This window comes from Canis lupus, chromosome 27 (assembly GCF_003254725.2).
Source record: "Canis lupus dingo isolate Sandy chromosome 27, ASM325472v2, whole genome shotgun sequence".
Classification (NCBI taxonomy): domain Eukaryota; kingdom Metazoa; phylum Chordata; class Mammalia; order Carnivora; family Canidae; genus Canis; species Canis lupus.
In genome coordinates this window covers 23,354,671-23,370,431 of record NC_064269.1, presented here as the reverse complement: position 1 = coordinate 23,370,431, position 15,761 = coordinate 23,354,671, and the positions used below count along the sequence as shown (strand labels likewise).

Sequence of the window (15,761 nt, the reverse complement as noted above, 5' to 3'; positions counted from 1 at the left end):
TTTGAGCATATTCACCCTTATAGATGAAGAGTATGGTCATAGGTAATGCTTATTCCTATGATCTATCTTAAATGAGAAAGTAGTGCTACTTAAAATTACATATATACAGAGAGAGAGAGAGAGAGCACACTCAGTTTTGAATCATGAGATGTTTTATACATATTCAGATCATCAAAAAAGTCCACGGTTTGAGAGTTCTCTATTTTGGACAAAATATTAAACCTAGTAACTGGCACCATAAAGACAGATAACAAACTCTTGCCCCTTAAAAATGAAAGACCTTAGAACAAAGTATATACTTGTGAATAGTCTATAATTGTCATTCAACAGAAAGTCAAAATGACTATTCTACATTTCCAAAGCATGCATAGATGCTACCAAAATCTCTTATTAAGAAATCTCTTATTGCTTATTACCAGCTGAAATAAGCTTCAGATTTTCAATTAAATCTATAGAAAATTAAACTAAATAAATATCCTAATATTCCCAATAGCACATAACTATATTTTTATCAAATCACACGTATTAACAAATACATGTTTTAAACAATCAATTTTCAAAGCAAAGGAACAGGCAGAAAATAAACTAAGTATTTCTAGATCAGAGATAGAGGAGCACATATAAAACCATTAGAATATTTTTGGGGAAAAAGACACATCTTCCCAAAACTTCATAAATGACTCTAAAATCTTTCTTCACTGCTTAAAAATCAAGGGATGTATGGAGAGTTTCAAACCTCTTTTTAAGTCTTTCTTCTCCTACATGATTTTATTCAGGTTGCTATTAAAATGGCTTACCAGGTGAAATATATTTATATCCAAAGTGTTACAAAGTATTATTAAATGAAGAAAAATCTGTCAGCAAGAAGTTTTAAGGAGAAAATAGTTGCAGACTGTACTTGAGTAATGGAATATGGTGGATATACAGAGAGGAAATTAAGTTTTTACAGCTAAACGTGTATAGTTTGATTTTAAAAAATCCAACAAATTATTAATAATATTACCTGTGGTATGAAGAAAGATTTTGACTATGAAAGAATACTACATTACATTATCTTTTTTCACCCCGTAGAGTCTCTTGTATTATAAATGGCTGGAATAATCTTTCAGGAGCCAAATGACCCTCTGCCCATTTTAGAAAGGACACTTATTGTCCCAAAGGACAAGTAACCTCTCTGACACTAGTTAATCTTAATATACCAAATGAAATCCATTTGAATAACACAGTATTTCTCTCTCACAAAATATAAACTGGTCTGTTTATTTATTACTTATATGACTACATCAATGTGCCATATGCCCAAAATTCTAGTAACAATGTAAACAGGTAGTAATAAAAATGTGAGTAATTAGGGTCTGAAATCTGATAAAAGGCTAGTTGGTATAGTTTTCAGGAGGCTAGGGAATGTAATTACCCAAACTGTTGAATTAATCACTGGTTGAATCATGTTTATATTTAGGTGTGGCAGACTTTGTGAATGGAATGGAATCCTCAATTATAAAATGAGGTAAGCATTTAACATCTGCTAGACATTTCTTTATAACAAAATACCTGGGATCAAATTAACCAGTCTTTACATTTCCCCTTCATGTCTTTCCCTTTGAATCAAATTTTGAGAAATACAGAAAATTTCTCTTTGTTCTACATTTTTCCCACATTGAGAAAAGGAATGATCACCATCAGCAGAAGCATTTTTCTTTCCAGAAACATAAAGACGTTAAATACACTACTGACTGCTCACTAATATAAAGGTAGGGAGAGAAGAAATCAGGGAAGAGGATACCTAGTACTGCCTCTCTTCTCTCCAATTTCCTTCTCCAATCTATCCCTTGACATTGGGTATAAAATGAAGTTACCTACAACACTGAATCCTCCCTAAAATGAAAGGGAGATTTAGGTATTGGTTTCTCTATACATTAACTAAAATGTCATACCTCTAATGAGGCATAAAATTTGGATTATTTATATCTATTTTAGACTATGTCCAATGAGACTTCTTGCTAGTAATATTAATAGTGGTGTAGAGAAATATCACCTTTTCTATTTTCCTTTTCTTCTCTATAATAGTAAATTGGTGGAGCGGATATTTGATAAGGATACCCTCTCTAATCTTTCACAAACCTATTAACTTTTGATTCTCATCAACATTTACTTTTTCCATTCACTTATTGATTTTGTTTAATCTTTAAAACACGTACTTTACACAAATGGATTTACTCTTCTGTGAGAAACAACAAAGTAGACAAAATTTGTGAAGCAATACTTTTTGAATATTGGAAATCCAGCAGAAAACACTGATACCTGAGAACAAGGAAACAAATGGGACAAGCTCTATGATTGACCCAGGTTATTCTCTTGAGAGTAATTCTCTTGCAGTCTGTGTATCAGGATACAGCAGCTCAAATGGAGTTGGTAGCATCCCCAAATTGAGGAGACAGAGCTGAATCCAAGAAAACAAAGGAAGCTAAGGTTTATAGACCAACTAGGGAGAGGACAGAGCTGCTCAGGGAATTTGGGAGATGTGTAGAGGGTTCTCCCAAACATTTAGCAGAATCCTGATCAGCACATGTGTAAGGTAACTGCCTAAGACTAGGGAAAGAATGATCCCCTAAATTAGAGGAAAAAGGGCAGCCTGGGTGGCTCAGCGGATTAGCGTCGCCTTCAACCCAGGGCATGATCCTGGAGACCCGGGATTGAGTCCCACGTCAGGCTCCCTGTGTGGGGCCTGCTTCTCCCTCTGTCTCTGCCTCTCTCTCTCTGTGTCTCTCATGAATAAATAAATAAAATCTTTTTTTAAAAATATTTTATTTATTTATTCATAGACACAGAAAGAGATAGAGGGGCAGAGACATGGGCAGCCCCACCGGGGCTGCCCTAAATAAAATCATTTTTAAAAATTAGAGGAAAAAGTAACTAGGGTTCACATGGGCTAGAAATAGGGCCTATACTCACCAGTCACACTGGAAAGACAATTCAGAGCTACATCAAAGTACTCAAAGTGCCTTGCCTTCATAGTAGGGAAAAATTGGCTGTAAAAAACATGTTGGTTTGGCCCCATCTAAACAAGTCATAAAAGTAAGACCCAATAGGGTTGATCTGTTCCCACTAAGTCCCAGAAAGAAATACTCAAAAATGCTTATAAGAATATATAAATATGCAACATCCATTAAGATAAGCCTTATGAAATTTGGCATCTGACTAAAACAAAACACTACCAAGCATGTATAGAAGGAGGAAAGTTTGACCCAGAAATAGAAGAAAAAATCAATCACTCAAAACTGACCCCAAACTGAACAGAGAAGTAAGAATGAGGAAGAAACATTAAATACAGTTTTAACAGTTATTTAACTGTATTCATATGCTCAAAAACCTAGGTGAAAGATGGAAAATATTAAGTAAAGACTTAAAAAATATATATTTAAAAAAAAGACCCCAAACTAACTTCTGGACATGAAAGCTATAATGTTTCCAGGCAAGAAGAAAAATAAATGCTTAAAATTAAGAATAGATGGGATCAATGACAGATAGGGACTAAAGGGGAAAAAAAAAAAGTACACTTGAAGACATAGAAATACAAGTATCCTAAATGAAACAAGTGTTCTAAATGATAAGAGACTCAAAAACAACAACACAGAAATAAGTGAGTTGTGGGACAACCCCAGGAACTGTGCATTCTGATATATGTACTGATGGAGCAATAGAAACTGAGAAGGGAAAAACAGTATTGGAAAAAATAATAGCAGAAAAACTCAAATATAATGAAAAGTATAAACCCACAGATAAAAGAAGGAAAACAACTTACAACCTTGAATTCTATACCCAGCAAAAGTATTTTTCAAAACAAAGGTGATTTATGAAATATAAAATACGAATACAAGAGGCAGAGAATTTATTATGAGTAGATCCACCACACAGAAATTTAAAAGAAAGTTCTTCAAGCAGAAGATAATAAATTATACCATATGGAAATACGGATCAACAAAATGTAATAGAGAACACTGGAAATGATGACTGCATGGATAAATTATATATATTTTTCTAATTTAAGTGACCCATCTTAAAAGATAATTAATAATAATAATTATATAATGTTGCAACATTCTTTTTTAAAATATTTTATTTACTCATGAGAGACACAGAGAGAGAGGCAGGCCCCTCTTGGGGAGCCAGATGCAGGACTCGACCCCAGGACCTTGGGATCATGCCCTGAGCCAAAGGCAGATGCTCAACCACTGAGCCACCCAGGCACCCCAGGTTTGCAACATAGATAGAAACAAAGTATCTGACAAAAATAGCATAAATGGCAAGAGGGGAATAATTGGAAATATGATATTGTAAGATTCTCCCATAGTATATGGGGAATAGTATAATATAAGTTAAAGGTGGACTTTGATAAATGGAATACACGTAGACTATAAATCTTAAAGCGATCCTATAACAAAAAACAAATAGTTGTAACTTAACATCAAAAATAAGATAGAATTGAAATATTAAATTAATTATATTTCAATTTAAAAATAAAAAACTAAAGTATAATATGAACTTTTAAGGCAAAAAAAGAAAAAGGAGTAAAAAGCAAATTGGACAAGTACAAAACAAATAGCAAGAAGGTGGATTTAAACCTAAATCTGTGAATAACATTATGTGTAAATCTCCTGAATTACTATTAAAAGACAGAGATTGTTAGAGTGAGTTAAGAAACAACAGGTAACTACATGCTGCTTACAAGAAACCCACTTTATATATAAAGACATAAAGAGGTTAAGCAGAAATGGATACAAAAAGATACATCATGGAAAGATTAATTGTAAAAAGATGGAACAGCTGCATTAATATCAGATAAAGTAGATTTCAGAAAAAAGAGTATAACCAGGAATGAAAAAGATTATTTCATAATAATAAAGGGTCAATTTATCAAAGCAACATAGTGACCCTAAACATTTATGAACCAGATACAAGGGAAACAAAATAAATAAAGTAAAAACAGATAGAGGTGCAAGAAAAAATAAATAAACCTACGATTACAGTCATAGATTTCATATTCTTCTCTCAAGAATTGATAGAAAAGTAGACAGAAAATCGCTAAAGATAGATTGGAAGAACATTATCAACCAATTTGACATAATTGACATTTATAGAACATTCCACTCAATAATAGCAGAATAAATGTCTTTTCTAAGTCCAGATGAAACATTTACAAAGAGAGACCATGATTTCAATCCATAAAATAAGTCTAAATAAATTTTAAATGATTCAGCTTTACACGAGGTGTTCTCTGACCACAATGGAATTAAAGTAGAAATCAAGGACTATGATATCTGAAACATCCAAAAATATTTGGAAACTACATACCACAATTCTAAATAACCCAAGGGTCAAAGACAAACTCAAAAACAAATTAGAAAGTATTCTGAACTGAATGAAAATGAAAATATAGCATGTCAAAATTTCTGAGATCTTGGTAAAACAATATGGAGGTTTACAAATAAAATTTTTAGCTTTCATGCCTATATTAGAAAAAAAAGGAAAAGTCTCAAACAAAGGGACTCAATTTCCACCCTAAGAACATAAACAAAAAGCATAAACAAAACTCAGAGTAAGCAAAAGGTGGCAAGTAATGAAGATCAAAGTGAATTCAGTGAAATAGAAAATAAAAAATCAATAGAGAAAATCAATGAGACCAAGATCCAGGTCTTTGAGAAGATCAATAAAACTGATAAATTTCTAGCCAGATTGATCAGAAAAGGAAAAGAAACAGGGCAATGAGACAAATTACCAATAAGAGAAATAAGAGAAGTGTGATGTATCACTAAGAATTCTTCAGATGTTCAAATGATAATAAACTAACATTATGACCAACTTTATGCCAAAAAAATTTGACAACTTGTACAAAATGGACAGATTCATTTAAAGATACTACCAATGCCCACTCAGGAATAAATAGATAGCACAATAGCTTTATGTCTATTTTTTTTTAATGAGATTGTAGTAAAATCAAAGAACAAACAAAACTTTCCCACAAAGAAAACTATAGGCCAAAACTGATTCACTGGCAAATTCTGCCAAAGACTTAAAAATAAACAATTTCTTACAAACTCTCCCACAAAGTTGAAAAAGGTATGGAAACATCTCAATTCATTCTATGAGGCCAACATATACTGATATCAATCCAGTATATGATATACAAACAAACATACAAAAAATACAGACCATTATCACTCATGAACATAGATATAGATATACTTAAACTGCTAACCAACTGAATCCAAGCAGAGTATATACCTGGAATACAAGGTTGTTTTAAAATTTGAAAAATGGTCAAGGCAATTTACAATATTAACAAACTAAAAAGAAAGATTGTGATCATATGAATAGATGTACAAAAGGCACTTATAGGGGGTCCCTGCGCGGCTCAGCAGTTGGGTGCCTGTCTTCAATCCAGGATGTGATCCTGCTGGAGTCCCAGGATCGAGTCTCACATCAGGCTCCCTGCGTGGAGCCTGCTTCTCCCTCTGCCTGTGTCTCTCTCTCTCTCTCTCATAAATAAATAAAATATTTTAAAAAGCACTTATAATATCCAACACTGTTCTTCATAATTTTCTCAGTGTATTAAAGGTAGGAGGGAATTTTCTTAGCATACTAAAGAACATCTACCAAAAAACTTACAGGTAGCATAATACTTAAATGTGAAAGAATGAATGTACATCCTAAGATTGAGAATAAGACAAGGTGTCTACTATCATAATTTCTATCAACTTTTATTGGAGATTGTAGTAGAGCACAATAAAGCAAGAAAAAGCAATAAAGGCAGCTAGATATGAAAGCAATAAGTAAAACTGTCTTTATTCATAGACAATGTAATTGTCTATATAGAAAATCTGATTGAATTTGCAATAAAGCTACTAAAGCTAATGAGTTAGGAGGGTTGTAACATGTAAAAGCAATACATTAAAACCAACTGCATTCAATATGCTAAAATGGAAAATTCAGAAATTGAAATTTCAAATAAAATTGTCATTTATTATAGCATCAAAATGACAAAATAGGGATTAAACAGAAAAAAATGTGCAAGGCCTATATACTGAATATTATAAATCATTGTTAATTAAAGAAAACCTACATCAATGGAGAGATACACTTTGTTCATTAGTCAGAATACTCAATTTTAAAATTTCAATTCTCAAATTATTCTACAGATTACAAACAAGTCCAATATAATCCCAATCAAAAATCCCAGAAAAAAAATTATTAAAAAAATTTTTAATATTATGGACAAATTCATTCTAAAATTAATACAAAATGCTAAGGCCCTGGAATAGCTATGCCACCGTGAAGAAAAAACATTTGTGTAATAACCAGAGATTTCAAGTGTTATTATAAAGCTAAAGTAATGTAGTATTAGCATAAAGGGGACAAATACATCAGTGGAACATCATATATAGTTTAGAAATTAAGCCACAGATATATAAAAAACTGATTTTTGACAGAGGTGCAAGATAGAAATTCAATGAATAAAGTATAGTCTTTTCAAAATTTGGTGCTGAAGAAGTGGACATCCATGCAGAAAAATAAAAACTTTGATCCACATCTTGTACCACATACTAATATTAACTCAAAATGGGGCATATATCTAAAAATAAATCCCAAATTTACAGAACTTCTAGAAGAACACATAGAAAAAAATCTTTGTGACTTTGGATTAAGCAAACATTTCTTAGATACAACAACAACAAAAAAGCATTATCCCAAGAAAAAAAAAAAAAAGTTGACTTCATCAAAATAAAAAAATTCTATTCCTCAAAGACACTTTAAAAAAATGAACAGTGAAATCACTTGCCACAGGAAAATACTTTCAAATAATATATTGATAAAGGACTTGTATCCAGAATATATAAAGGACCCTCAAAACTTAGTAAGAAACAAGCCAAGTTAAAAATGGGCAAGAGATATGAACAAACACTTCAACAAGAAGATACGCAGATAGCAAATAAGCACATGAGAATATTTTGAACATCATTAGTCATTAGGTAATTGTAAATTAAAACCACTATGATATATAAACTACCAGACTAAATTTTAATGACTATTAGAATGACTAAAATTTTTATTTTTATTTATCCATGAGAAACACACACAGAGAGGCAGAGACATAGGCAGAGGGAGAAGTAGACTCCCTGTGGGGAGCAGACACAGGACTCAATCCTAGGACCCCGGGACTACCACCTAAACTAAAGGCAGATGCTCAACCACTGAGCCAACCAGATGGCCAGAATGATTAAAATTTAAAAGACCAATAATAGCAAATGGTGGTGAGGATGTGGAAGAACCAGAAGTCCCATACAATGCTGCAGTTTCTTAAAAACTTATACATATGTCTACCCTGTGATCCAGTCATTCCATTTCTAGGTATTTATTCCAGAGATATCTAAAAATATTGCCATAAAAAAAGTGAACATGAATATGAACAGGAACTTTCTTTGAAATAGTCAAAATGGAAATAAACTAAATATCTTTCAACAGATGAATAGACAAATGAATTGTTTATCTATATACAATAGACTACTACTCAGAAAAACTAAGTAATGAATGTTGATACACATAACTACATGGATAAATCTAAACAATTACGGTAAGTGTAAGAGATCAGAAAAGCAAAAAATGTACATGATGTATAATCTCACTTGTCTCAAATTCTAGAAAATGCTAACTAATCTATAATGACAGAAAATAGGGAAATAATTGAATATGTTCACCATCTTGATAGTGATAACTGTTTTGGGGGTCTATACGTATGTCAGACCTCAACAAAATGTATACTTCGAACATTTGCAGTTGATCATATATCAATTTTACCTTGGTAAATTAAAATGTTAGAAACTATTATAACATACATGTATTTTTTTTTCCTTTCTACTGGAATGTAGAGTTTACGCAAGCAAGGATTTTGTTTATTTATTCCACTGTTGTATCTTCAATACTTGACTGACATTAGAGTAGGTGCTAAAAAATACTTTTTTGATAAGCAATATAGAAGATTCTCAGGCTCTGATTCATTCAAGTGCAGAAATATTGGTTTCATTCACAAAGATGTAGATTAAGAAGTAAGAAAAGATTTTGGGTTAGAGTGAGGGATATAATATTAATCTGGAAATGCAATATTAAGGTGTCTGTGGCACCAGATGTGTAGTAAGCAGTTATAATAAATTAATTAACAGCTAAAGATAAAACTTAGGTGATCACCAGCATTTAGGTGGTAGTCAAAGCCAATAATTGCACTGAAATTACTCAAAGAAAATCGACAAAGAGGGAAAAGGTTAAACAGCATCCAGAAGAAAATATTCATTTAAGGAATGGGAAGGGGAAGATGCTATGAAGGAGATTAAGATATGGCAGCTAAAAAATGGAGAAAAAGCCAGCTTAACAATTGTCTCAAAAGCCCATACATATAGACATTTTGAAAAGGAAGAACAGTCAACAACTCACACAAAGCACAGACTCTAAGGGCTGAATCCTGGCTCCAGGGCATGGTGACTGATAGAATCTTGGTCTTGGCTAGAACAGAGCTGTGACAGGATTGGTGGTAATGGGCAAGATCTCACTGGTGAGGAAGACAGTTTTCAAACACAGAATCAACATGGCAAAGGCCCTTTTTTAGGCAGATGTGACAGTAAATTGCATGGGAGACGAATTTAAAGAGAATTAGGAAGGAAGACCATTTGTAAAGCAGTGTATTAGAGTGAGGTGAAGAGGGTCTATTTAAAGATGGTGTCAGTCATTAACATGGAAAACTATTGTACAACGTCACAGAGAAAAGAAACTGTATGACTTATTAATATACTAAATGTAAATGTCAAAAGAGACTGAGAACTAAAATGAGATTCCATATTTAAAGTCATGACAGATTGGAAAAATAGGAATATTAACAGCAATGAGAAGGCTGGGGATGAGACCTGTCTGGAAAAGGCAAGAAGAACATTCTAATCTACCAAGCAACTTTATCTTTTTCCAGTTTCCTATTCCAAGATTTAGAGATATTTGTAAATGTGTACATAATAAATCTATAATTCATGAAAAAGAAATCCTATACAGTTGCTGGAATTCTTTTTGTTTTTTTTTAGTTGCTGGAATTTTTATAAAAATTAGGCTGACTTAATGAGATAGTATATCATCTATCATTAATCAGAGTGTTATTGATAAAAATTACAGCCATAATTTCAAGTGCATAATTATAACTGAGGAAAAGTTCTATCTGATACATTTGTTAAAACTACAGCTAGTTGTTGGTCATGATGATGACGATGGTGATGATGATGATGATTATGGGTGTGTGTGTGTGTGTGTGTGTGTGTGTTAAAGAAATTTTGATGTGACAGCAATGTCCTCAGGGCATCATATCAGCTGCTTGGTGTTTCAAAGGCACCTCCTTCCTAAACTACTCAAACAGCAAAATGAACACAATATACTCTCCAGCTACCGCTATGCCTCAAGCTTGGGTAGGAAGTCGAAAAGAAAAATATCTCACTGATTTTTTTTTTAATTAGGCCTGCAGAGAACTGGTTTCTCTCTTTCCTATAAAAGTATGATTTCCTAGAATTTGAGGAAAGAGGTAAGTAAGCTTACTGTTTCTCAAGGCTACATGAACTAAAATATACGTATTCTATCATAACAGCATTTGATATATTCCCCTATACTTTATTCTTAACCATAAGTAGCTTTAAAGAAGCTAGGAAAATGTCTCATCTCATTGAATTCATTAAGAAATATTCAAACATTTAAAATCCTCTGTTTCCCTCAATCACTGAAAGGCTTTCAACTGATTTGTTTTCCAAGACACAGGCATTTTCTATTCTGCTGAAATCTTAAGTCTTTGTGAATTTCTTTAGACTTCCGTTAATATACTATGTACATAAATAAAAATGTAAGTTGTCATATGTCTTGGGTAAAACTAGTTTTTTTGAGAGTTCAAAGATTTTTTCATCTTTAATTAGTTAAAAGTATATTACAGCATTTCATATGTCATTGATTAAAGAGGTCTTTTGTCTATTTGTTACCAATCCAGCATGACTTTCATGCACATTTTATGAGTTTTTTATCTGGTAGATTTTAACTATCTTGAGCAAAAGTACTTTGGTAGCTCTTGTAGAGGGATGATGCCCCAAGAAAGCAAACTCTGAACTGTACTTCTTAACCAGCTTTGCTTTATTCCAGACCTGTATATCCTATTTGTGCCCTGGATTTCTCACCTGTGAAATGGGGATATGTTGTGTTTGTACCAGCCTGATGGGTTTGAATTAAAAAATAACAGAATATCACTTTCCAAGTATCTCAAAAAAAGGCCGTAAGTGTATATAGACTAACATGCTTTTCTCCCCGCCTCTGACCCATATAATTTTTCATTGTTACTATCATTGTTGTCTGTTGAAATCATCTCAAATTTAGCAAAGTTTTTTTAATTTATTAATATACTGGAATGAATAACATAGGATAACACTGCATTATTTGGTAAGACTTCGTTATAAAATTGAGTAAAGGAAGCAAAATGAAGGTGCTTAGTGCAGCTCAGACCTAACATAGAAAAAAAAAACTGTAATCATACCTAATTAGTGTTAAAATAATGTTTCCCTTTGAAATGTTTAATTAAATTAGTATTATTTTATTACATAAACATTCTTGATGTGGAGCACACTGCAGAGCTTGAAGACTCTGATGAGTTAAATGGTGCAAAGTGTTCTTGCGCCCTGTGTGGGGCAGAACCTGACAAGGAGTGGCTGTTGTTAGCAGATGTCTGGACCATCCGTGGAGACAGGATGCTTGCTCCAAACAGCAGGCCATCATTTCAACCTTTGTTGCTTCTCCCAAACCTCCCATTGTGCTTTCAATTTAACAGGATCACAAGCAGACAAAGAAATTTCTTACAATTTGCCCTTCAGTTCAGAGACGAATTCTATTTAAACTTGTCTAACCTCTCATAACATATTAGTTATTGTTGCCAGCCTGTGTGTGTCCCCTGGCAATGAGCTACTCCTTCTGGGAGGAGGAGGGGGTGCCCTTCAGTTTGATAAAGCAAGACCAGATTTACTGGCACACTTACAGGATGCTTGTCTCAAGATTGCAGCAAATTTAATTAACCTTATTACAAATATGGTTTTCTTGATGATTACATCACAATTCGGTCTTACTTTGCCTACTGCTATTTCAAAGTAATATATGCTTCCTAAAGTAGTTTTCTAGAAAAGCTTAGACTATTGGAATAAGTACACTTATCCTGGCCGTGACCTCTCCTATGTATCCTCCTGTATGTATATATATATATATATAAGCTGACAACATCTTCCCTGGATCCTTGTGACATTACCTTTGTTCCTGCATACCTCACTGAAATAATGGCAAGTAACTTTACAATAAAACTAAAGTGATTCTAAGATATTAAAAACATAAAAGTTCTGGTGTGGAAATCAATACAAGACTTAATTACCATCCTAAATTCACACCAAAGAGATTATCCTGGACTATGAAAAGTACAAGGGATTTTATGACTTTCAAAGCACTAGTCGGGCCCTTAACAAATAAAATGTCCTAAATGTTCTTATGTGTACACACACACACACACACACACACATCTAAATGTGTGTTTATCTCGAAAGTACTTTTGTTTCCCTCGTCCCTGAGACCCTCAGTCATGAGAAGTAACCTACCAGGCTAACCCTCAACACATGTCCAGAATCCCCCTCCTGCAATTTAACAAGCTTTCCTTTATGCAAGTAGCTCAGGAGAACTGTCTTCCTCTATGAAATTTCCCTGGGAAACTAGGAGAGTAATTCACACCCAGCTAAAAGCTCAAAACATACAGGTGTCCTTTTGCTTCTAAATGGTATGGGCCTGTGGAAACACCTATAAAATGTAAGGCCTTATAGCCATTGAGATCTAGGTTGTCTGACTTTAGATGATAGCCAGAGCACAGGCCTAATCAGCCCTGTTTGGGTCTCTTACTGACATCTAAATTTGTATCTCAAGTAGGTGGTTTTAGTTGGCCCAAAGAAGAGGACATATGAAACACTGAGAAGCTCACTGAACAACAAAGGACTTGAAAATGTTAATGCCCCTTCTGCACAGAAGAGGAGGTCAGATATGGAGAGGTGAAATCACTAAAAGTCTGACTAATTCTCCTCTGAAAGGATAAAAGAGAAAAAGCAGTAAACAAGTTAGGTGCCCAACAATCACAGAACTGTTAGCCTAAAAATCCATTCAGTGGAATGGTTGGGAGGCATTAAAAAAATTTATGAGGAGTTTATAACAAGAGAAAAATGTTTATGCTTTAATGTTAAAGTGAAAAACAGTAGAATACAAAAATGTACATAAAGGAACAAAATATTTGGTTGGAAAAAAAAAAAACCCACATTTGAAGTAGTTATATTATGGTGGTGGGAAAATGCATTTTAGTTTCTTTCTTTTTTCTGCCTTGATTTTTCATATGATAATACATATAATATAATGATTATAATCATATATTATTATAATAAATAATAATAATGTCATTTATATAGAAAATTAGTTAAATCTTATTTTGAAAACAGGAAAAATTTGAAAACTTATCAGAGGTTGTTTACAGAAGTAAATTATGGCTTATAATTGGAACAAATTTATATTTTGGATAAAAACTTTGGAAAAAAAACTTTGAGAATATTTTCTTTCTTATTTTTATTTGATCCTCTAGTCTCTGCTAAAGACTTGAAATTGAATATATGTTAAGGGTATCTTCCTTAAGATACTATAGTTCTCTAAGGACTGCTGAGAAGGGTCTCCACACATTGAAGGCCCTCTGTAAATACCTGAACAATGAATATGATGGGCATTTCTAATATATATTATTTCCAGAGGTTTTCTTATAAATAAACTACATGTATGTCAATCTTAATAATATAGGAGAATTTAGTCAGCTATACCCAACTGGTGGTGGGGGAAATAGAAAAAAAATGTATTCATAATTTCTAAGATTGATGAAAAATGTTTCCAATATTTTTTTCCACTTATCATCTCTTAAAATATTTTGAGTGTTTTGAAAGGGCTTCCAAACTTCTTTAGTATCACATTCTCTATTTTTTTAACATTGCTTCCCTGGTGTTACTACCAAGACATTCGATTATTTTGAAAACAAACCAAGTTGCAGCCATGAAAAAAAAAAAAAAAAAGTTTGGTTCAGAGATGGAGGAAGCAAGAAAAGCAGTCTAGAGCCATTTTTCGCTCACATGGTGGCCTCCATCCCTTGTACCATTCAAGATCTCCTCATGTAAACTGTCTAAAACACTATGAATAAGATATTCACTTAGGTTAAAATAACTGTTAAAAACAAAAGCTAAAGTAATGTGAATGAATCTTAATCTGTCTCTTGTCAATATTTAGTTGAGCTGTGCTATGAAAATGAGACTTTCATATGGATGTGGAAAGAAAATAGAGGGTTCAGCATGGAGCCACTTGAGAAAGGAGGGTGGGCCTGGCCTTGGTCACCTGAATGGCACCTCCAGGGTATCAGGTAGTTGAAAAAACTTGGAAAGAGCAGCAGCAGATGGAAGTCAATGCATAGAGGGGAAAAATGCAACAAAGACAGATACTTCTATTTTAAAATTATCATTTCTTTCAATGTCAGTAGGCATATGTTTTTGGACACCACTGGTACTCAGATCAGACCCTTTTGCTAGTGGTTCTGATTCCAACTCCCAGCTACTGAGGCTTTGTTTCTCCTGCTTAGCAACTGCAAATTTTCTTCAGAGGACTCCCTTTAGCCTACTGAGGCATCTTGCATTATAGGTGGGTTGCAAGTACCTGGCAGCATGTGTCTTCTCCCCTTACTCTCTGCCCTGAAGGTTTATAATCCATGACTGCATCATAGGGCACTGTAAAGTCCAACTTCTTTGTCTTCAGAAGATAACAAATCTAAGGTGTAATATGTAATCCAAGCCCCTCAAGACTAGCTCAGGACTTCTACTGAAATCATACCCTGTTTGGCTTTCAGCCTTTCCTGGATGTGTTCCTTACTCCCTTATTGATTTCTGCTGGGAACACTTCCTGATAAATAACCTGCAATTGAATCCTTGTCTTACAGTAGGCTTCTTGGAAATTATAATACTATATACCTCAGAGAGAAGGACAGGTGGGGAACATGGGTGGCTCAGTCTGTTGAGAGTCCGACTCTTGAATTTAGTCCAGGTCCTAATCTCATGGCTCCTGAGATCCAGCCCCAAGTCAGGCTCTGTGCTCAGAGGGAGTTTGCTTGGATAGTCTCTCCCTCTATCCCTTCCCATGCATGCACACACTCGCTCTCTTTCTCTCTCTCAAGTAACTAAATAAATCTTAAAAAAAAAAAAAAAAAAAAGCAGGGGACACATTACTATTTTTCCTTCTTCCTCCTTTTCATCTTCTCCCTCGCCATCTTTCTCCCTCTTGTATTCATCATTCCTCTCAGATGCTAATTTTTATTTTTAAGTAATCTCTACATCTAACATAGGGCTTGAAATCACAGCCCTGAGATCGAGTTGATGCTCCACGAATGAGCTAGCCAGGTGCCCCCCAGATTGTTATTCCTAATGTTTATCTGTCAGATATATCAAACCAGCTGTATCCAGTATAATTCTAGGAGAACCTAGCATTTACTAAAATAGTATGCAATTAGTTTAAGTATTCATATGTCTCATTGCAAGAACAATTTAAAACTTATTTTTCTCAGATACAATTAATGAATTTAATGATAGAATCCTGAAAGAACA

At 33.6% G+C, this 15,761-nt stretch overlaps 1 protein-coding gene and 1 long non-coding RNA gene across 16 annotated transcripts in view; one reads left to right on the top strand and one right to left on the bottom strand.

Moving 5' to 3' along the window:
* Nucleotides 1-15,761, bottom strand: part of SOX5 (SRY-box transcription factor 5) — a 1,002,640-nt gene that overhangs the window by 589,548 nt on the left and 397,331 nt on the right. The window lies entirely within an intron of this gene.
* On the top strand, nt 1,465-13,172 carry LOC125753859 (uncharacterized). Its single transcript, XR_007406550.1, has 4 exons — nt 1,465-1,507; nt 10,542-10,606; nt 11,209-11,338; nt 13,015-13,172. It is a non-coding gene; the product is annotated as an uncharacterized LOC125753859 (long non-coding RNA).